General features: G+C 30.4%; 1 protein-coding gene across 8 annotated transcripts in view; it reads left to right on the plus strand.

Moving 5' to 3' along the window:
• The window catches only part of CDH18 (cadherin 18), an 860,832-nt gene that overhangs the window by 236,988 nt on the left and 600,339 nt on the right, over positions 1-23,505 (plus strand). For 2 of the 8 annotated variants that reach the window (XM_074279088.1, XM_074279093.1), the window contains exon 2: positions 22,229-22,289. The exons of the other annotated variants lie outside the window; for them this stretch is intronic. The gene's annotated coding sequence lies outside the window, so the exon portion shown is untranslated. The remainder of the gene's footprint in view (positions 1-22,228; positions 22,290-23,505) is intronic. 8 annotated transcript variants of the gene reach the window in all.

Consider the following 23,505-nt stretch of genomic DNA (forward strand, 5'->3'; position numbering starts at 1 on the left):
ATTTTTCTAAGCTCCAGACAAATAGGAGTTTGTTGTTGTTGTTGTTGTTGTTTTTTAAGCAGTTTGGAAGATTTTCTAGAACAATAATTCACAAAAAATTTGCCATCTGCATTTGTGACCTGTATTAAATGTCAGAGGCATTTTTTATATTGATATAAATTTAATCTTAATAGATTTACCATAGAACGGAGCATACTGCAAGATATAAAGTATACTAATAAAATGTTTTTAACCAGATTGCCCTAAGTGTTTTATCTGTACACTATGATAGATGTTATCACTTCACTTTGGCAAAGAGATGCTTTGGGTTCAATCTCCCTAATGATTCTAGTGAGTGTAGTGACGGTGATCAAATAGTTGATTGAAGAAGAAAATATTTTAGGATTTAAATTATTTCAAGCAGCTTTAGAAAATGTTCCAAATCTTTACTTGATTTTCTTCGTCATCTGGCCAACAGAGTCATCTTATTTTCATACCCTTAATTTTCGTTGACTTAGCATTTTAATAGCTCATTTTGTTCTTCTCTTAGAATATTCAAATTAATCTGTAAGTCAGGGGAATGTATTTTTTTATTTTGATGTAATATTGTAAATAGTAAAAATAATAAAAATTATCACATACATTCCTGCAAAAAATTTTATTTGAGCTAAAATAAAAATGTATTTTAATTGTAAATTTAAGGTTTACTGTGATCCTAATTAACTTTCCTATGTTACATCCTTAATGCTATAATTATTTAAGTACTTCAAAGAAAGTTTATTTGATTGATACATATACATTTACCTATATATACATATCCATGCATATATATATATAGTGTGCATTACATATGAATATATTTATGCACACATATATGCAATAGATACAGATCTACCTTTAGTGTATATAATGTATTAGAATGTATATATATATATATATATATATATATATATATGTATTTACATATAGATATAGATATGGATATGCACACACACACACACACACACACACATATATATATATATATATATATATATATATACCCTTATATATGTCTGTGTATGTATGTATGTATGTATGTATGTATGTATGTATGCATGGTTGGGGAACTCATCATATGACATAAACATATATACATATGCATACATATATGTAATATGCATTTTATGTATATATACCTCATGTGATATATACATATAATACATATGCATATGTGTATATGCATGTGTGTATATATTTAACAGACATATGCACTTTATCATAGCATTTTTATGTCTTTGTTTTATATATGATATTTATAATTTTATATAAATAATAGTGTAATGATATCTCATTGTTATGATTAGAAACACCTTTTTAAAATTTTTTTCCTATTTTGACACATCTATCAAACACAAATCTGTCTTAACAGACTTTTAACACATCTATATCTGTAGTCTCTCTATAACACAAATAACCTATGTAAGTCATATCCTATATTGGTAATATGAACAAAATGAGTTGTTTCTGATCTTTTTTCTAGTCTTTTTAAAAACTGAAATAGTAGATTAGTACATGACAAAGATGAAGACCCATGGAATGTCAAAGGAGGGTGAAAGTACACTTAAATTATGTATTCAATGTAGAAAGAGAAGCCTCCATTCTCAAACTCAAAGTAAACCTGTTTACAAAAAATAAAATAGATGAGTGTGCATTTTTTTGTAATGAAAAAATGCAGCTTCTGAGTAAAATGTTTCTTCTTGAGGGAAAAACAGACTTGAACTTAGAAAATGAAGTTAGGGGAGTAGAAAGCAAATACTGAATTCAGATCATCATTCTTATTTGACTATCATAAAAATAGTTCTGTGGGAACTGAATGTGGTTCACAACATAGCATTTTCATTCTTTTTGTTCTTGCTTGCTTGCATTTTATTTTGCTTCTCTTTTTTTTTTTTCTTGTGTGGCATGATAATTGTATAAATATGTATACATATATTGGATTTAATATATATTTCTACCATGTTACACATATATTGTACTACTTGCCATCTAGGGAAGAGAATGGGGGAAAGGGAGGTAAATTGGACCACAAGATTTTGCAAGGGCTAATATTGAAGAATTATCCATGTATATGTTTTTAAAAATAAAAAAAACTTTAAATAAAAAATATTTCTATTCAAGTTTGCTTTTGATAAATAACTAATTTTTCCTTTTAAGTTAATAAATAATCTAGTGTGACCTAGGGATTGTAGAACTTCATGGATAGAAAAGGACAGCACTAATCATATAATAAAGCTGTATTAAATTCCAACCTATCCTCTTCGGACAGTTTGGATATCTTTGGTTACTGATTCTATTGTCCAATATCTGTTCCTCCTTTTTTCATGTTATTTACAGACTTCATCAGCATACCTTATATGCCTTTTTCATTGTCAATTGCAAAACATATTGAAGAATATCAGACCATATACAGTATCCCAAAACAGTTTATTGTAAATAATCTCTTAAGACAATTATCATTTTTTTTTCCTTTTCAGGAATTCAATCAATTCCAAATGCAACCAATTGTGTATTTTTTTCCTATTCCAAAATCTCTCTATTATGTCTACTAGGAGATAATAAGAAATTTTGTAAAATGTTATCCTAAACTACAGATATTTCCTAATATACAGATTTCTCTACGATCTACATTCTCAATTTTAAAATCAATTTTCATCAACATAACTCACCATAACAAATTTTCAACAATCCAAGAGGTAACTCCACATACACATAGGCAAAACCAGATTACTCATATTAATTTGTAGCCTAAGAAAGAGATGCTCTTTATAAAGCCTCAAGATGTCTGTGGCTCAGATCATGAGCTTCTTATTGCAAAAGTCCAACTTAAATTGAAGTTAATACTGAAAATCCTCAGAATGTCTATTTATGGGATAAATAACATTCCTATTAATAAGAATGATAAGTGATAAATTGTTTCAAAGGATTAAATCTGGTAAATAAAAAGCCTGAAATACTATGAATACAGATTAGCAATATTGTACAAGGGGCAACAACAAAAGAGGTCTAAACAGATTCTGGAGTAACAGAAACCACAAACAGTAACAACCACCAAAAAACAGGATGAAACAACTTTCCAGCCTATTTCACTTAAAAGGACTTTACTCCCTTGAATAAAAAGCAGAGCACAGCCCAACACAGATAGTGTCCAAGCAAGCCAGCAGGAAGCTCTTAGCCACAACACATAGTAGCACCCTTGATTCTGACTCATCAGACTAGTGGCACAGGAAGCCATATGTGAGGCCTCCAGACCCAGTGCAGAAAGTAAATTGCAGTCCTGGAACAATAGGCACAATCAGCCCATAACTATGACTAGTCCAGGTCACTGCAGCTCAGTGAGCAAGCCTCTAGCACCTGACATTCCAGACCTGAAAACAGTGACCAAGTTCCAGGTTCCCAGTATTAGAACCTTGGTACAGTGTTCCCTAGTGTTCTAGAAGCATAACTTTACCAAAAAAAAACAAAAAAAGAAAAAAGAAAAAAAACCATAAAACAAAAAACAAAAAGAATCCCAACCATAGAAAGCCAGTATAGTGATAGGGAAGATCAAAACATGAAGAAGAGGTCAACACTGTGAAAAGCCTCAAGGAGGGATATAGATTGGTTTCATATCCAAAAAGGCCTCTTAGAACAGCTCAAAAAAGATTTTAAAAATCAAGAAAGAGAGGTAGATGAAAAATTTGGAAAATAAATAAGAGCTAAACAAGAAAATCTTGAAAAAATAATCAACAGCTAGGAAAAGAAAGCATAAAAGCTTAGTTAAAAAAAAAAAAAAAAAAAAAAAAAAAAAGAACCTCCTTAAAATAGAATTGGACAAATGAAAAAAAATCTTATATAAAAATAGTTCCTTTAAAGTAGAACTGGCCAAAATGGAAAAGTAGGCACATATGGAAACTAATGACTTCATGAGACATCAAGAACCTATCAAACAAAATTTTTAAAAGGAAAGAAATATAAAATATTTCATTGAAAAAAAGAAACACAACTGCTCTGAAAAATAGATCCAGGAGAGATGATTTAATAATTATTGAACTACCTAATGATTATAATAATAAAAAAAAGTCTGGGCAGCACTTTTCAGGAAATTATCTAGCAAAACTGTTTTGATATTCTAGAACCAGAGGGTAAAATTGACATGGAAAGGCTTTATCAATAATCTGAAAGAAATTCTAAAATAAAAACGTCAATATTAATTGTAGCCAAATTCTAGAATTATCAGGGCAAGGAGATGTCTGATTAAGGTATCATATTTGTGTCATAAAAAGAATTTAATATAGCTTCTGCTTTGCCTATTTTTTCAAATACTTCATATAGTACTAGAATTAATTTTCCTTTAAATATTTGGTAGGATTCATTTGTGAATAAATCTGGTGATAGGAATTTTTTTTTTCCTAGGGACTTTGATAAGGGTTTCTTCAATTTCTTCTAAGATGAGGTTATTTACAGTTTCTATTTCCTGATCTGTTAATCATTAATTCATGTTTTCATAAATACCCACTGGTTTTGCCCAGATTATCAGATTTATTGGCATATAATTGGGTAAAATATTTTCTAAAAATTTCTTTAATTTCTGCTTTATTGGTAGTCATTTAACCCCTTTACTTTTTAACTTTAATAATTCACCGGATACATTATTTCCTTCTTTCTTTTCTTTTTATTAAAATCAGATTAATTGATGATTTATTCTACTGTACCATTTTCTCAGATTTTCCAGAACTTTTTATCAAATATGAGTTCTTATCCCAGAAGTTGGAGTCTGGGTTTATGAAACAGTAGATTATTATAGTCATTTACTATAATTTCTTCTGTATCTAGCCTGTTCTATGGAACTAGCACTTTATTTCCTAGATAATTAGTATCAAGTAATTTTGGTGATAACTGCTTTATATTATAGTTTTAGGTCTGGTATGATGAGACCACTTTCCTTTGCATTTAAAAATAATAATTAACTTGATATTCTTGAACTTTTATTCTTCCAGATAAAATTTTATTATTTTTTTCTAGCTCTACAAAGTAACTTTGATTGGTATGTCATTACATAAGCAGATGAATTTAGATAGAATTTTCATTTTTATTATGTTATCTTAGGTTACCCATGAGCAACTGATATTTTTTCAACTGCTTAAATCTCACAGTTTCTGTGAAAAGTGTTTTGCAATTATGTTCATATAATACCTGGATTTGTCTTCATAGGTAGATTCTCAAATATTTTATATTGTCTTTATTATTTAAAATGGGATTTCTCTTGCTATCTCTTGCTGCTGGACTTTGTTGGTATCATACAGAAATGCTGATAATATTTGTGTTTATTTTATAATCTGAAACTTTGACAAAGTTGTTGATTGTTTTCAGTGGTTTTTCTTGATTCATTAAGATTCTCTAATATACCATCATATCATCTACAAAGAGTTTTGTTTCCTCATTGCCAACTCTAATTTCTCCTTTTTCTTCTTTTACTCTTGAAAATAACATTTCTAGTATAATATTGAACAATATGGGTGATAAGTGGCATCCTCATTTTACCCCTTATTGGGAAGGTTTCTATTCCTACTATATGTAATGCTTATTGTGTTTCATACATTTTCTATGAATTTCATATTGTGATAGGAAAATGCTATTTTGTATCTTTTTCTTTAACCCTTTTTATGTTCATATTTTCCTTTTTTTGGTTTCAACTTGTCTTTCTATTTAATATAAAAATGTACCAACATCTTCAATAATTTTGTCACTGTTCTAGAACAATCCTGTGCTTGTCTTTCTAGCACTTTACTTGATAATATAGCAAATTTGGTATATGAAAATAGAAAAGTATTACAGATATGACTCACATAAATGAAGTTGATTTAAGTTGTAAAATGACTTGTAAAAAGATAAAGGTAAAGTTTGCCACTTCAAAAAGAAACAGCAATGAAATAACTTTGATTTATTTTTTTTTAACTGATAGTATGAGATTATTCTCAACACTCTAAGAGAAAGGGCAGGATAGAAGAGAAAGCAGAAAAAATAATAACAAAATTCTTCTGGAAGAACAGAAGGTCAAGAATATCAAGGGAATTAAAGGAAAAAAAAAACACAGAGGATGGTGGCTTAGCAGTACCAAACCTTAAACTATATTATAAAGTGGCAGTCATCAAAACCATTTGGTACTTACTGGCTAAGAAATAGAGTGGTGGATCAATGACACAATAAGCAAGACTTATAGCAACCTGGTATTTGATAAATTCCTAAATTCCAATTTCTGGGATAGTAACTATTTGATAAAATTTGCAGAAAAATAAACAGAAAATAATATGTCAGAAATGACATAGACCTATATCTCACACACCATAAGATCAATAGGGATACATGATATGTGCATAAAGTGTGATATTATAAGCAAATCAGGAGAGCAAGGGATAATTTGCCAGATCTTCAGAGAAGGAAGTAATTTATGACTAAAGAAGAACTAAAGAACATTATGAGAGGCAAAATGGACAACTTTGATTACATTAAATTAATTTTTTTTTCACAAACAAAACTGGCACAAACAATATTAAAATGCTAGAACAAAGCTGGAAAAAAAATTCACTGCAAGTGTTTCTGATAGTGTTTCTAAAATATATAAAGAACTATGTTGAATTTTTAAGAATACAAGTCAATCCCCAACTGATAAATGGGCAAAGGATATAAACTGATAATTTTCTTTTTTTTTTTTTTTTCCTGAGGCTGGGGTTAAGTGACTTGCCCAGGGTCACACAGCTAGGAAATGTTAAGTGTCTGAGACCAAATTTGAACTCGGGTCCTCCTGAATTCAGGGCTGGCATTCTATCCACTGCGCCACCTAACTGCCCCTGATAATTTTCAGAGGATGAAATTAAAGCATCTAAACTTATAAGAAAAAAAAATCTCTAAATCACTATTTTTAGAGAAATGCAAATTAAAACAACTCTGAGGTATCAACTTATTTCTATCAGATTGACTAAGATGACAGGAAAAGTTAATGATAAATGTTGGAGGGGATGTGGGAAAACTGGTAAACTAATGCATTGTTGATGGAGTTGTGAAATGATCCAACTATTCTGGAGTGCAATCTGTAGCTAGGTCTAAAGAACTCTAAAACTGTGCATATCATACCCAGTAGTGCCATTGCTTGGTTGGTATCCCAAGGAAATAATAAATGTGGGAAAATGATCTACATGTGCAAAAATGTTTGTAGCAGCTCTTGATGTGTAGCAAAGAACTGGAAAAGGAATGTATGTTCATCCATTGGGGAATGTCTGAAAAAGCTGTGGTACATGAAAGTAATTGAATATTATTCTATAAAATATGAAGAAGAAGCTGATATAGAAAGTCCTGGAAAGATTTATATGAACTAATACTGAGCGAAAAAAGCAGAACCAGCAATACATTGTATACAGTAGCAGCAAGAATGTATAATAAATAAAAAAAAGCTTGGTTGTTCTCAGTGATACAGTGATCCAAAGCAATCCCAATAGACTTTTAAGAGAAAATGCCATCTGCATCCAGAAAAAAGATCTAAGGAGACTGAATATAAATCAATATGCTATGTTCACTTCTTTTTTTTTTTCTGTTTTTTAATCTCTCCCATGGTTTTTACCTTTTGCTCTGATTTTTCTCTCTCAAAATGATTCATAAAGCAATGTGTATTAAAGATAAAAAAATTTACTACAACTTAAAAAAAAGTAGAGGCAGATATTGTAGATAATATTTTCAAAGAATCTGGTGGGGGGGAAGGGAGGAGAAATATAGAATTATAGCCAGTGAGTATAGTAAGTTTTAATAAGTTTGTTAGAATCTATTTTAAAACATGGATATTTATAGGTAGAAGGAAACAGTGAGAAATGACACACTCATAGAGAGAAAGAGAGAGAGAATGATAATTAGCTGTGATCATCTTCTAGATAAGATGAAAGAGGATTAAACAATATATCATTATAATCAATTTGGCTTTTATGTGCCAAATAATACGTGAAGATTTAGAGATACATAGAAAAAGTAAAGAAAAAAATTCATCCTCAAGGAATTCATATTCTAGTGATGTAGAGATCTATATAAATAAGTATCTATAAAATATAATTGAGAGAAAGATCCTACTGCTATGGTAGAGGAAAATGATTAACTGTGGACAGTGTTATTTGTGGTGGGTTCAGAAGAAATTCAAGTTTTCTAATAGGTAAATGTGAGGAAAGCAAGGTTTCATGTGGAATAGGCAGAGCAAACTCATAGAGCACACAATGGAGTGTATGAAGATGAAAATATAGATACAAATAGAAATGGCCTTAGAACTAAGAGGCCATTTTTTCTTCAGAGATTAATTAAGGAAGAGATAGTAGTATATAATGCAAAAGATTTCTGAGAAGAGAAGTTCTCTGAGGGATATCTTGGATAAATGCCTCAATTTTCTTTCCAAATAATGTAATTTGGTCTAAATTTGAGATAATTGGGAAACAGAGCTGAGAGAAGCTTAAGGAGAAAAGAGGAAGCATGGAACAATGATGATAAATGACATAATTAACTGATTGGGGAAGTGCAAAAGTATTGTTTTGCTTCTATGAGAGTCCAGTTGTTTTTTGGGGGAAGGGGAAAGATGTAATAAATGCAGTTATCACAGTTGTGTTCCATTTTTCAACACAAGATCCAGTAAAGATTCTAGTGGAAAGTATTTAGTTCTGATGACAGGATAAGGAAACAAATCCTCCAAGAGGATAATATACAATTTGTCTGATTAAGTAAAAAGTTTAAATTGAGAAGACTATTATCTGAGTAGGGGTAATGAAGTGGAAAAGTACTATGAGTTGCCTAGATTGAAGATAACAGGATGAAGAATAGGTTTTAAAAAAGTAAAGCTTATCAAAAGATGAAATTAAAGGACATCATAAAACTAATTTCAGATTTCATGATCATGGAAATTGGACACATTTAGATGAAAACAAAATTTAAAAGTATGAATATTTCTATTTTTAGCTAAGGGAGAGTGATGGAAAAATTCATGGGAGTTGAGAATATTAAATAAATGGGAGTACAAGGAATCTGGGGGAATATCAACATGCATATAGAAGTATCCTGTTAACAATGCTGGAATTGAGCTAGAGAAGAAAAGCTTGAGTCAGACAATGAACTTTTAGGAATGGAAGAAAAATTTCTTGGGATTTAAAAAATGATAAATCCCATGTTTTTAAATGAAGAATCAATTCAAATAGATGGATCCAGAAAAATTATTCCTTTCAGCATATAAGAAGAAAATGTAGATCCATAAATGTCTAATGCTTTATTGCACTTAAAAAGATTAAGTAGTGAATAGGATTTTTAAATGTTTCTAGCATATGAAGAAAAATCAATGAGTTTTCTATCCTTATCTTTATGAAGAATTATTATGTATAAGTCTTCCACATGGAGCTCACATAGAAGAAAATGGCTATGAAGTGCAATTAATAGTTGTGATAAAATCCATCTAGAAAATGTGTTCTCTTAAAAATTTCATAATAAATTATATTCAAAATTTGTTTAATATCAAAAATCTCATTTCCTGTTTAGGGAGTTTTTGTTTTTTTTATGTTGATATCTATGGAATGAGTTGAGTAAATAAAATCACTGGGAGAATTATCTTAAAAGCTCCTCCATAATGTTTCTAATTGCCTAAATTATCTATCATATTCAGATAAACTGGGCTCAAGAGTAGATTTCAATTTTAGAATTAAATTTTATTGCTGGTGAAGAATGCAAATTGTTTAATATCTAAGAACAGATACTTGGTCTGAGATTTGATTCAAAGGTAAGAAAACCTCTTTCTACATATACAGGTCATTTCTTTCTTGGATCTCAAATCTTAGCGATCTGCACTATTGTTAATTAATTTGCCCAGGTGTCAGATGTGACTTACCAGTAAGTGTCAGAGATAGAACTTAAATGTAGGTATTCTTGGCTTCAAAGCCAAGTCCCTTTAGCCTACATCATGCTGCCTGAACATACATTTGGAATGAGAGGCTTATTTATAAGTTATAACTTATAATAATTACAACTTAGTTAAATATACACCACAGACATAATATTATATACAAGAATATGAGATTTTGTCTTTCCTATCTTACTATAGTACCCAAATAAGAGTATTCCAATTCCTCTTGCTGGGCTATTTGTTTTAATTCTTGAATGTTTTCTTCTACTCTAATACCTTTCCTATGACATGTATAACCATATAAATGTGGATTCTATTGCATATCACATATTTTATATACATCTCATGTTCTTATAGGAAAGTGCCTAATTTTTACAGAAGGAAATCTGTATATGTAGATCATTCAATTATTAATAGTTTTTGTTTTTCACACACAAAAAACAGCCCCCCCCCGAAAAAATGTCCATGAGAAGGAAATTTAGTAAAATGTTAATATGCTTCAGTTTCAAATATTTAAGAAAAGCTTTTTCTTTAATTTTCCTGCATTTGGGATTCAGTATTGAAACACTATGAAGTAGTAGTACAAGTATTCTAAAGAATCCTTTATATTTTTCTCAAATTTTGTGTCATGTAGCATCCTTTCTAACAATGAATCAAGCAGCTCATTGTCTGGTATATGGTTTTATAAGAATTCTGTCTGACTAAAGATAATATTTATAAATAATTTTTCTAAAATAACTACAGATGAAGTAGAATGTGCTTATTATAAATGAAAACTCTTTTGTTCCTCATGACAAAATTCTATCAGTTTTATAAGGTTAAATGTCACAATACAGCAGAATTTAGAAAATGAATTTAGTTCCTTAGATCAAAATCAGAACAGTGTCGGGATTGGTTTTATAAGAATAATAAATAAATTTATTAGTTACATAAAAAGTTCAATGTGCTAAAGAAAAGCTGAGTTCCATTTCTTCAAGATTTTATTTCTTCCTAGTTAATATGAGTTCTTTTCCCTAAAGAAATCAAGAACTTTTTTGTAATCCATCTGAAAAGAATTTCATTCTGAGAATACAATGTAGCAGCTTTTCAGTTCCATTAAAAATAATAGCAATAATAATGTAATTCTCCAATTGTATTTTCCAAGTTTTTAATAACATTTAGACACCTATCTGTTTTTATCACAAAATACAAAGTTTCAGATTTTTTTATGATCTTATTTTCTCTAAGACTTGTCTATATATTTTGAACAAATCAGTCAGATCCAAGTAGTCAATTAAAAAAAAAAATCACTGACTTCAACAATGCTGGTGAAGTAGTCAACCAGCCCCATCATGAAAAGCTCCAATTTCATGATTATCAGAACAAAGTAGTTATACTAGTGATGTTATCTTAGTGATATTCAAGTTTTGGAGGCATGTTTTATTAAATCAAAAGTATTGTATTTTAACATTAATTATTCAGAATATATTTACATAAACTATTTAAAATCATGTTTATTCTATAATATTTAAAAATATCTTTTTTTTTTTTTTTTTTTCTGAAACCAAAATGAAAGAAAGGACAGGGGCAAGGAGAGGAGAAAGAAAAAAAAGTGAGGAGAGTGACTGGCTTACTACTCTATAGGAAAAAAAAAATCTTAATGCAAGCATAGCAATACAGTAAGTAATCTTCCAAAAAACATAGCTCTGAAAAAATGAACAAACAAACAAAACAAATTATTCACTGATACAACATACGACTTAGTTCACAGAATTGCAGTTTAACACTGGTATTAATGGAATGCTTGATCTTTGACACTTTTCAGTGAGAAGTAGGAACAATTTCAGAAAATTGTCAGAATTTTTACTGTCTCATGTATGTTTTTCTTCACAATCTCTTCTTCCCAAGAGCTCATTTATTAAGGAAAAAAAAGTAAAAATATTCGTAAGGATTCTCCAGCAGCATATTCAGTCAATAAGCATTTATTAAGCAGTTACTATGGGCTAGACACTAAATTAATCTTAGGGAAATAAAATTATGTAGTTAGCAAACCATGTCCTCTGATACTAGGTTTAGCTAATGAGTTTCTACAAATTTATGAAGAGTACCTAAAATTACATAAAATGCTATACTTACCCACAAGAACTACTTGGGTCACACTCTTCAAGATACTTTTTTTCTTTCTTTCTTTCTTTTGGTTTTTGAGGGAGAATATGTTTCTGGCATGCATATGGAATATGAAAAGGTATGTGGATTTTGTGTGTGAGTATGAGAGAGAGACAGATATTATGAAGAAAGAAAGAAAGAAAGAAAGAAAGAAAGAAAGAAAGAAAGAAAGAAAGAAAGAAAGAAAGAAAGAAAGAAAGAAAGGGAAGGAAGGAAGGAAGGAAGGAAGGAAGGAAGGAAGGAAGGAAGGAAGGAAGGAAGGAAGGAAGGAAGGAAGGAAGGAAGGAAGGAAGGAAGGAAGGAAGGAAAGGAAGGAAGGAAGGAAGGAAGGAAGGAAGGAAGGAAGGGATAGAGGGAAAGAAGGAAGGAAGGAGAGAGTGAAAAAAGGGAAGACAAAGAGTAAAACAAAGAAAAACAAAAAATATAGGAATAAACAGAGATATGGACTCAGAGAAGAGAGTATTGATTTTTGTATATTTGTTTTTTATTTAATTTTGCTAAGAGTAAAGAAAAAAGTTATTTTGGAAATTTTTACTTAGAGGCCTCAATTTCTGTTTAGTATTCCTAATACTTTTTTTCTCCTCTTTTCTCACTTTATAGTTCCATGGGATATGTTTTAATACCCCTCAGGGAAAGAAGGTAATAATTAGACTGATTATTCCTATTTGAATAGAATAATAAGTTTGCATACAAAGATTAACTAAGTTCATTGTGTAAAATGAGTAAGGTCTCCGGCTTCTCCGTGATTTCTTGTCATGTTATCACAATCAAACAATGAGTCCCATGATAAGAGACAGATGGGATGAGGGGAAGGTTGACTTCTGTGGCAGTGAACAGATCCAACAGGATCAAAGGAGTTAATTATACATTGTAGAACAGCATATGTTACATTTCTGACAATCTTGATCTCCTGTAATATTCGGAAAGCCTCTGAAACAGTGATGAAATCTGATGCCACTATACAGAGCATCTGTGAGCATTTATACCATTTGGTAAAAACAACACTTTATAGTCATTTCAAGCTCATTTACCCACATCATATTCTGATGTGAAGACATATTAGTATTGCTTCAATTGACTGAGCAAAAGCAGAATTTATATGAAATATATATGATTCAAGAAGTATAACTTCTCATGTTTTTTCTATTATTGTCATTTAAAATTTATCTGCTTATGAATCTATTTGTCCTCCATATTACTTTTGTACCTAATATTATTTTTTTCCAATTATACATGTAAAGTTTTTTTTTTTACTTTTACTTAATAATATTTTATTTTCTCCAATTAATTACATGTAAAGATAGTCATCAACATTCCTTTTGGTAAGAGTTTTTAGTTCCAATGTCTGCCCTCCATTTCTTACTCTCCCTTTCCCTAAGACAGCAAGCAATCTGATATATGTTATACATGTACAATCATTTTAAACGTATTTCCTTATTAGTCACATTGTGAAAGATAAATCAGAAGAAAAGGAGAAAAGCACAAGAAATAACAAGAAATAAAATTAAAAAGTGACAATAATAGACTTCAATCAGCACTCAGTTTCCACAGTGCTTTCTCCAGCTGAGGATGGCTTTTTCCATCCCAAGCTTATTGGAATTGTCTTAAATGATTATAATGTCAAGAAAAGCTAACTATCATAATTAATCATAAACACAAGCTTGCTGTAATTTTGTACAATGTTCTCCTGGTTCTGCTCACTTCACTCAGAATCAGTATATTCAAGTCTTTCCAGGATTTTTTTGAAATAATTTGTTTTGCTCATCTGTTCATCATTTCTTATAAAAAATTACATACATTCCAGTCCCACAATTTGTTTAGCCATTCTCCAAATGATGAGCATCCACTCAATTTCCAATTCCTTGCCACTATAAAAAGAGCTGCTACAAACATTTTTTGCAGCTGTGGGTCGTTTTTTTCCTCTTTTATGATATTTTTGGGATACAGACTTAGTAGTGATTCTTCTGGATAAAAGGATATGCACACTTTTATAGCCTTCTGGGCTTGGTTTCAAATTACTCTCCTGAATGGCAAGATCAGTTCACAACTCCACCAGCACAGTCTCCCAGGTATCCCAAATCCCCTCCAATATTTATCATTGTCTTTTCCTGTCATCTTAGTCAATTTGATAGGGATGAGGTAATACCTCAGAGTTGTTTTAATTTTCATTTCTCTAATTGATAATAATTTAAAACATATTTCATATGGCTATAAGTGACATTTCTTTATCTGAAAATTGTCTCTTCATATCCTTAACCCTTTATCAAGTGGGGAGTGACTTTCGTTCTTATAAATTTGTCTCAGTCCTTTACATATTTTAGAACAAAATGCCTTTATTAGAAACATTGTAAAACTTGTTTCCCAGCTTTTTGCTTCCTTTGTAATCTTGGCTATGTTAGGTGTTTGTTTATAGTTTTGTTTGTTTGTTTTGCATGTGTGTATGTGTATGTGTGTGCACAAAAATCAGCTATTTAGTTTACTGTAACCAAAATTGTCCATTTTTGCATTTCATAGAGTATGGTCATAAAGACCTCTTTTCTCCAAAATCTGACAGATAAAGTATCCCTTGTTCTCAATTTTTTAGTGTATTACCCTTTATGTCTAAATCATGAATCTATTTCTTCTCACTTTACTCAGCAATAGTTCATTCAAGTCTTTCCAGACTTTTCTGAACTCAGTCTGCTCATCATTTCTTATAGAACAAAAATCACTACATACATTCCTATATCACAACTTTTGTAGCCATTTCTAAATTAATGGGTATCCTCTCAGTTTCCAGTTGTTTGTCAACACACACACACACACAAAACTGCTATAAATATTTTTACACATGGGGTCTTTTCCCCTTTTTTGTATTCTCTTTGTGATACAGACGTAATAGTAGTTTCACTGGAACAAAGAGTATTTACAGTTTTATAAATCTTGGGCATAGTTCCAAATAGCTCTCCAAAATGGTTAGATGAGTTGTATGTATGTATATGTGTTTATATATTTACAAAGGTATGTATATATGTGAGTAGATGTATGTATATGTGTATATATATATATGTGTGTGTGTGTGTGTGTGTGTGTGTGTGTGTGTGTGTATATATATACATGTATGTGGTTTTTTAAAACAAAATTGAATCTAATTGTCCTAACTGAAGAAAAAATATTCCTCTGACAAGCATAAATAGTTTTAAAATGTAAGCCCTTATACCCTCTATAACAACCATAACTCAAGAACACTCAGAAGAATCATACTCTTTTAAGTCAAAGGAAACGTGTCAGGACTTAGAGTGCAGTGGATAGAAAGCTGGAATGGAGTTAAAAAGACTCATCTTCCTGAGTTCAAATCTTAACTATCACCTTTAATAGCTGTTTTACTCTTGGACAAGTCTTTTAATCTTGTTTACCTCGTTATTTTATTTTTTTTTAACTATAAAGTGAGCTAGAGAAGGAAATGGCAAACTACTTTGGTAACTTTGCAAGGAAAATCCAAACTGGGTCATATAGAATTAGAACCAAAATGAAAACAACTGAATCATAGAATACTAAGTATTTCTCATTTTGCCAAATAATTAGGAAGTTTATAGAAATAGCAGTTATTAATGTTTCCTATTTCTCTAGGATTAATTCTCCTAACTATTGATGTTCATCTATATTTTGATTAATATTCTAAATTCTCAAGCCTCCAACTGGGCCACATCTAAAAGAGGTTCTTACATTTACAATCCCTTCATTGCAACTTATCACTAAGAAACAGATTGTTTCATTATTTTTTTTTTCTTTTCACCTCTGTAAAAAATGATTTAAATAAATAATTCTCTTAATGAAATAAGACCACCTATCTTAAGAGAAAACGCATTTCAAAAAGACTACTTAAAACTTTCCATTTTTTCCATTTAAAATCATATATGCAAAAATGAGATGAAAAGTTTTTTTAAAGAAAATATCTAAATGTAGTTAACATTCAAAAATTTGAGGCTAGTTGTGTAATACAGTCATTTCCCAACTGAGGTAGGAAATGACCTACTATACCTCTCATCAGGGCTCCAGATAGTAATTCTAAAAGATTCCTATCTCATTTCAAAGTTCAGATTAATCAGTCGTGCTGTGTGTGATCCCTTCCAAAACATTTTTGTGCAAAAAAAGTCATGGTGATATTGAGGATATCTCTGAAGAGGAAACAAGTTTCAAAAAAAGTATGTAATGGCTGTGGGATAGAAAAGGGGGTAGGAAGAATTGTACCATCCAGTTTACTTTAAACATATACATATGGGATAGACAAGGGGCTAGGAAGAATTACACCAAATTATACATAAATACATGTATACTCACATACATACATTCACATATATACGTACATACACATATATACATACACACACATATATACACACACACACATACACACACAGATTGAAAAAGGAAGGGAGAAAGAGAGACAAAAAGACAGACAGACAGACGGAGACATAAGAGCTATTAATTGACTAACACTTTTATGTAATAAGTCTTATTTTAGAGGCAAATAATTTAGAAGCCACATGAAAACGAACTAAGTGAACATAATACCTTCATTTATCTTCTCCAAAAGGGGTCCTTTAAGTTTGCTTTCTTATCTCTCATGTTTATGCTTTCATTTTATCAGACTTTAAAAAACTCCTTACCCATATATTTCATCAGTTTTTCAGCAACAAACTTACTTCACTTACTCCAGTCAGCAAATAATTAATATAGAGGCAATTCACTAAGGAACTTTAGTTGTTCTAAGATAAAGTTGTCCTTTATCAATACACTATTAGATGTATACTAGGTGCCACTAGGGCATGGCAAAGAAAACTTTAAGTCACTGTCCTCAAGGAGTTTACACTAAACTTTCTCCCTGAGTTGTTTTCTGTCTTGAAATGTGATTCGATCCTAAAGAAGTTTTGGGGCTAGTTCTCTCACTTTTTCTTTCCTCATCCACCCATGCCTTCCTGACATGAGGTGAACATGAACCATCACTGTATAGGGTGAAACTTTCCCACTTAGAGAAACAATGAAAGACTTTCACAGATTATTTCCCATTCAGGAATATGATGGCTCATCCATTAAGCTATAATCAACAGCTGATGATAAAAATACTCCTCTGAGTTGCTAGACGTAGAAAACATTGGTAGGATTAGAATCTATAGCAAGATTGCTACAGATAGGAGTGAAATATCATAGTAAAGAAGATCAATGAGGTAATATCCAATGGTCAATCTTCAGAAAGACAATTCTAGAGAAACAACATGATTCTACATTCCACAAAGAGCTATTTGTAACATTTACCTATTTTTGTGTATATATATATATATATATATATATATATATATATATATATATATATATATATATATATATATATATATATATATATATATATATATATATATATATATATATATATATATATATATATATATATATTTGCATTTATGCCAGAATGCATGAGACTGGGCCCTATTTTCTGGATTCCTCTGAATTAACTGTGGTTCTAGCTTCCATTGCCATTTAAATTACTCACTAAGGAAAAGGCCTTTTCTAAGTAGCAGCAAATGACATCTAGCTGTATGTTGACATTAATATACAGGCAGAAAAAAAAAAACATTTGGGCAAATTTTAGGGCTGGAGGATAGTTAATATTTTGCTTGCAAGGCTAAAAAAGTTTTTTTTTTTTTTTAATCAATATCTCATTTTGTGCCTGTGGAATAAATGTCTTATTTTCTCTGAAGTACATTTTGTGATTATATGTGCTTTTTTAGCTCATCATGCTTTATTTATTGGTTGTACTTTTGAGTTCAATTTTTACGATAACTTAGTTATGCTAATTTAAGATGAGTATATTTTAAGTCACACTAATAAATATCCATCATTTAATATGAATGAATGAAAAGTTTTTTATTAAGCACTTATTTTCTGCCAAACACTGTGCTAATTTGTGGGGATATAGATATAAAAACAAGACAGACTTTCTCTGAAGCACATCAAACTCTAATTTCAGAAAATGACATATTAAAAATAAGGACATATAAAAATAAACACAGATGAGAGGCCTCAGAATGCCAAGAATACAACAGTGAACTAAAGGTCAAAGTCCAGGACTCTTTTAGGCTCCATGAATTTTGACTAATATCTAGCAATTAAAGGACACATAATCTTGGTGTTTGATTTCTTAGGGTACTGAAACATTATTTTTGTTTCTATTGGTTTTGAAGTGTTATTCATTAAATAATATTTTAGGATTCTGAAAAAGCAGCTTCCAAGGATTTCTGATCCTACTCTATGAGCATAGCCAAGTTTGCATTGACTGGTCTAGACCACACTGTGTGGCTATAATTCAAATCCTCTCAAAGGCCATTGGATAACCTTGTTATATAAGAATATGTAAGCCAATAAAACTCTTGAGTCCTCATTTTCCTTCTCTTTATACCAAATGAGTCACCATGATATCCTTCATTTTTAAATATAAAACACTAACTATAGCAAAGCAAAAGTTGTAATAATCAGTACATTATAATTTGTCAGTATAAGTTAAATGAAAGAATAATCAACATATATGTATTTTGGTCAATCACACTTTAGCACCAGGGCACTCATTTTGTATAAGGGAGAGTGAACACACATACACACACATATATGCATGTATGGAGATATATACATATATATATATATATATATATGTATATATGTATTATGTAGGCAGGTATGTATATTTATATATGTATTACATGAATGTACACATAGACATTGTGCATCTACATATGTATAAATGTGTGTGCATATACATATAAATGCTATACATGTATACATATTTATACACTACATTTATAAAGTATAATTAGTATGCATTGTATATATATATATATATATATTATATATGTACACACATTTATAATACCTAAAAGAAAGTTATATCTGTGGGGAAAAGCCATCTGCTCAGGACAATTCATATCTCTTGATTGCAAATCTTTGACGTCCTTGTTCCTTTCATAAGTAATTAGCAACCACAAGTCTCTTTATTAATTCATTTATAATGTAGAATTTATGAAATTCACATTTAATCTGTTTCAAAAAATCAGTATGGTATCTAAACTCTTATTTAACTTTTGTGAATTTTAATATTTGAAGCTCAAGAATCAAAAGCCACATGAAAATGAACTAAGGTGCCATAATACCTTTATTTGTCTGTTCCCAAATCGGTCCTTTAAGTTCTCTTTCTTATCCCTCATGTTTATCCTTTAATTTTATCAGACATTAAAAAAAAATCCTCACACAGGCATTTCATCAGTTTTTCAGGAACACATTTGTTTAACTTACTCCACTCAGCAGCTAATCAATTCACATCCAAAGGGGAAAGAATTTTTTTTTATTATTTTCAAATTAAATTGGTCCTTATTTTCCCATTCCACAACATTTTCCTCCCCATATATTCCTTTTCTGCCTTATCAGTCAAACTACTTAGACCAATATATTTACTACCTACAAAAGTCAAAACAATTTTTGGTACATTACCAGTATATTCATTTCAACAGTCTAAGTGATGAATATGTAACTCCACATGAGTGTTTCAGCTTTGGAAACTATGATGATTTTATCCCATTCTTGCAACTTGGAAATTAAGATCTATTTATGTAAATAAGTTGGTAATATTCTCCTTGTCAAATTGCAGATGACAAAAAGTAAAATAGTTTGGAGATGTTAAGGAACAATTTTCAGAGAGAAATCCAATGCTTAATTTTTAGATTAGCACATTTAATCATATACCACTAATAATAATAGATTATATTGATATAAAGTTTAAATATTTATAGATCTTAATGTGCAATGTCTTAATTGATCGCATTTGTCAACTCATTCCTGTTTCCACATTGAAAACATAATAGTAGGTTTTCCAAAATGTCACTAAATATAAGCCGTTTCAAATTATAAATGTAACAAGTTTGCAGCACATAAGCATCCTTTTTATCCAATGTCAAGTAAGTTACAAAGGAATTTTTGTTATAGTTAAAATGGCTAAAATGTTAGCTATAGATGCCATAGACAAATATCTATGTATATGCACACACACACACACACCCCCCACATATATATTACATATATATATATACATACATATATATATATATAATGCATAATAATTATAATTTATAAATGTAGTGTATAAATATGTATATATGTATAGTTCAAATATGTGTATATTTACTATGTACATGTAAGTATATATTTGCACACATAAATATACACATTTATAAATGGACTAGTGAAAGAACTGGAACTGAAATTTCATCACTTAGAAAGCTCATGGAAGAGAAAATTCCCTCTACAAATTCACTTTCTAAAGTGCAGCGGTATGATGCAATGAATAGAAAACTGAATGAAGAAGAGCTGAATTCAAATCCAATTTCATATACTTCCTAGTGATGTGAACATGGACACTTAAAATCTTTCTGCATCAGTTTCCCGGTTTCCAAAGTGGATATTATAATTGCACCTTTCTCTCAGGTTTGCTGTGAAGATAAAAAACAATATTTATAAAGTGCTTTGGAAACATTAAGCTATATAATGCAAATGATTACCACAATTCCTTCTACTCCTATTCCTCTTCATACTGTATAGAGTTGTCTCTAGCACTAAGCAAAAATGATTTCCATAAGTTTACATAGCATATATGTGTCAGATTTATAAATGGATTTCTTGACATGTTTTGAATCCGATTCTTCCCTAGATTTATGGAAAAATGAAAATTCCTTGGCATTTACTTATAGAACAGGTCATTTTGTTTTCTCACTTCCCTTCTTTCTCTAACCTGCATACACATAATTATGAGCATTGTTTTCCATTTTCTCTTTTTTCATAGAATGTCATGTTTTACTTGTGTAGAAAAAAATTTAAATCCTAGACAAGTGTCCCTATCTTAATTTATTTAACACTTTGTATTTATCCCTTTGTTACAAGTGACTTGACATTTGCTGATTTAAATAGAATATTCTGTATTTATTTGGAGTTATGAACTACCTCCATCTGTTTCTGACCATCCCATATTAGAGTAGGAAGTTCCATGTCAATTGAAAATATTATTTGCTATTTTATTGAGAAGTTATATTGAAATAATTCTAATATAATAATGTTTCCAACATAGTTCTAGAGATTTATAAAAGTTAAAATAAGTCTAAAGTTATATTTTTCTCATGATATAATTCATATACATTTTAAAATAATTTGATAAATAAATTACAGTAAATAAACTCAGGTATTTAAAACAATTAGTCTGAATTACATTATCCTATCATGAATAAATAGCTAATTAGAATGTTGCATGCTTTTAGGAGTTTGTTCATCTTCCACAGTTTTCTGTTTTAAAATCAAAGAGTAAGATAGAACCTGATATTGAGGACTCTAACACAGATATTAATGTTTATAATTTTTACAGTGAATCTATCATCTCATCAGATTTCTCATTCACAGATACATTTACTAACATCTTCATGATTTTTTTATTTTATGCAGTAATTGATCATACCTTTCCATAAAGCTTCCAAAGAAATTTGACCCAACATGTTGGATTTTCTATAATTTTATGTTTTATGGCTGAGAAGACAAGTATCTACCCAAGTGTTATCAATCATGCATGACAGATTCATCTTTTTTCCAATCAGACATTGCATTTTCTAAGATCTTAACTTGAGATCTGGAAAATACCCTAGAGGCTATGCTGTCAAATCTCTTATTTTACACATGAGGCCTAGAGAAGTTAAGAATTTATCCAAAATCTCAAATGAGATACTATTTGCAAGAACCTTAGCACAGTGTGGGCCAAATAATAGATATTTAATAAACATTTTTCTTTTGAGATGCAAACCCAACTCCTCTGAGTCCAAATACAGAGCTTCTCTCATTGAAGCATGCGACTCTCTATGTCCTTGATTACACATTTTGAATTTGAGTCATCACTAATAGAATTTTGAAAAACCAAACTGATTCCATTTTCTCACTTATTCTATTCTGTATCACAGCCAACATTTTTGTGAATTTCCTTAGTCATATTTCATTTCAATCAGAATTTAGTTTAGAAATTGAGCTTTCCTATGTATAATTTATTGGCTCTGAGTTAAGTGTAGAAATTCAGTTCTCCTATTGATCACTGTTCTATCTTCTTGCTTTAAGGAAATATATTATCCTTGAAGGATGCAGGTGGATGTCAGGAAGTCTGATCTACTAATCCAAGGTAGTGTGGTCCACTATTGCTTAACTTTCCTTGAAGGTGTACTCAAATAATGAGAATTTCTCCATTATAAGAGGAGTTGTTCTTAGCTCATGATCCTCATTTTCTTACCAATCATATTGTTCCTCACACCTAGGATGCTATAGATTTTGCAACCAATCATGTTGTTTCCCCAACATGGTAAGATGTTTTCCTCTGTTCTGTGTGTTCCTCCTTTGGTCATAAAAAAGAATTTTCTTACTCATTAGGCATCTTAGCCTTGTGGGGGTGAGGTTAGGCCCCGATTTTTTTTGGCAAATTTATACTTTGTTAATAAGTTGATCATACTCATAACTTTAGTTTAAATAATAACATTAATAGCAAGTTACTATAGTAACTTGAAGCACTATGGCCTCTATCAAGCTTCTTCTATACATAGTTAAAATGATACTGTAATAATAATATCATTTATTTAGTACTTAATATATGCTAGTGCTAAGTACTTTATAAATCTTTTTTGTTCTCACAATTATTCTAGGAGTTAGATTCTATAAGTGTCTTTATTTGACAGTTAAAGATACTGACACAAATAGCGTTTAAGAGATTTATCCAAGGCCACACAACTAGTAAGTGAGGCCAGTTTTGAACCTAAGCCTTCCTGATTTCAGGTACTATGCTCCATGTTGCCTTTACCATTTGATGAGGAGATCATCAGGAGGATAGGAGCCATGCTTTTCTTTTCTTTGTAAACCCAGAATTTAGAACAGTGCCTGGCACATAATGGGTACTTAATGAGTTCTTGTTGACCATGATTTTGATGCATCTCATTTTCAGGACTTTTGCATCTATTTTTTTTTTTTTTTTGCTCTGTGCTCTGTTCCCCTAAATCTTACTGCACCTAATAGGAAAAATGCTATCTATGTCAGATCCATTCTCCATCTGATTCAGGATTTCCCCCTCTCATGATAATATCAAAAGATATTTTATAAGAACTATTTGTCCTTGACAACCTTCTTCTCTCCTGATGGCCAAGCACTAATTCTTTGTAATGTTCTGTTGTCTCCAGAGACTATCAATTGCTCTCTGGAATTATTGGATCAGTTCACAATTCTACCCACAATGTATAAGTGTCCCAGTTTTCCCACATACCCTATAACTTTTATCATTATCTTTTGCGATGGTCCAGTCTAGCTCCTCTGAAAGGCTCAGAATAAGTCCTTAAATGTGAAAGTCTGGGCTA

This window comes from Sminthopsis crassicaudata, chromosome 1, assembly GCF_048593235.1.
Source record: "Sminthopsis crassicaudata isolate SCR6 chromosome 1, ASM4859323v1, whole genome shotgun sequence".
Taxonomy (NCBI): domain Eukaryota; kingdom Metazoa; phylum Chordata; class Mammalia; order Dasyuromorphia; family Dasyuridae; genus Sminthopsis; species Sminthopsis crassicaudata.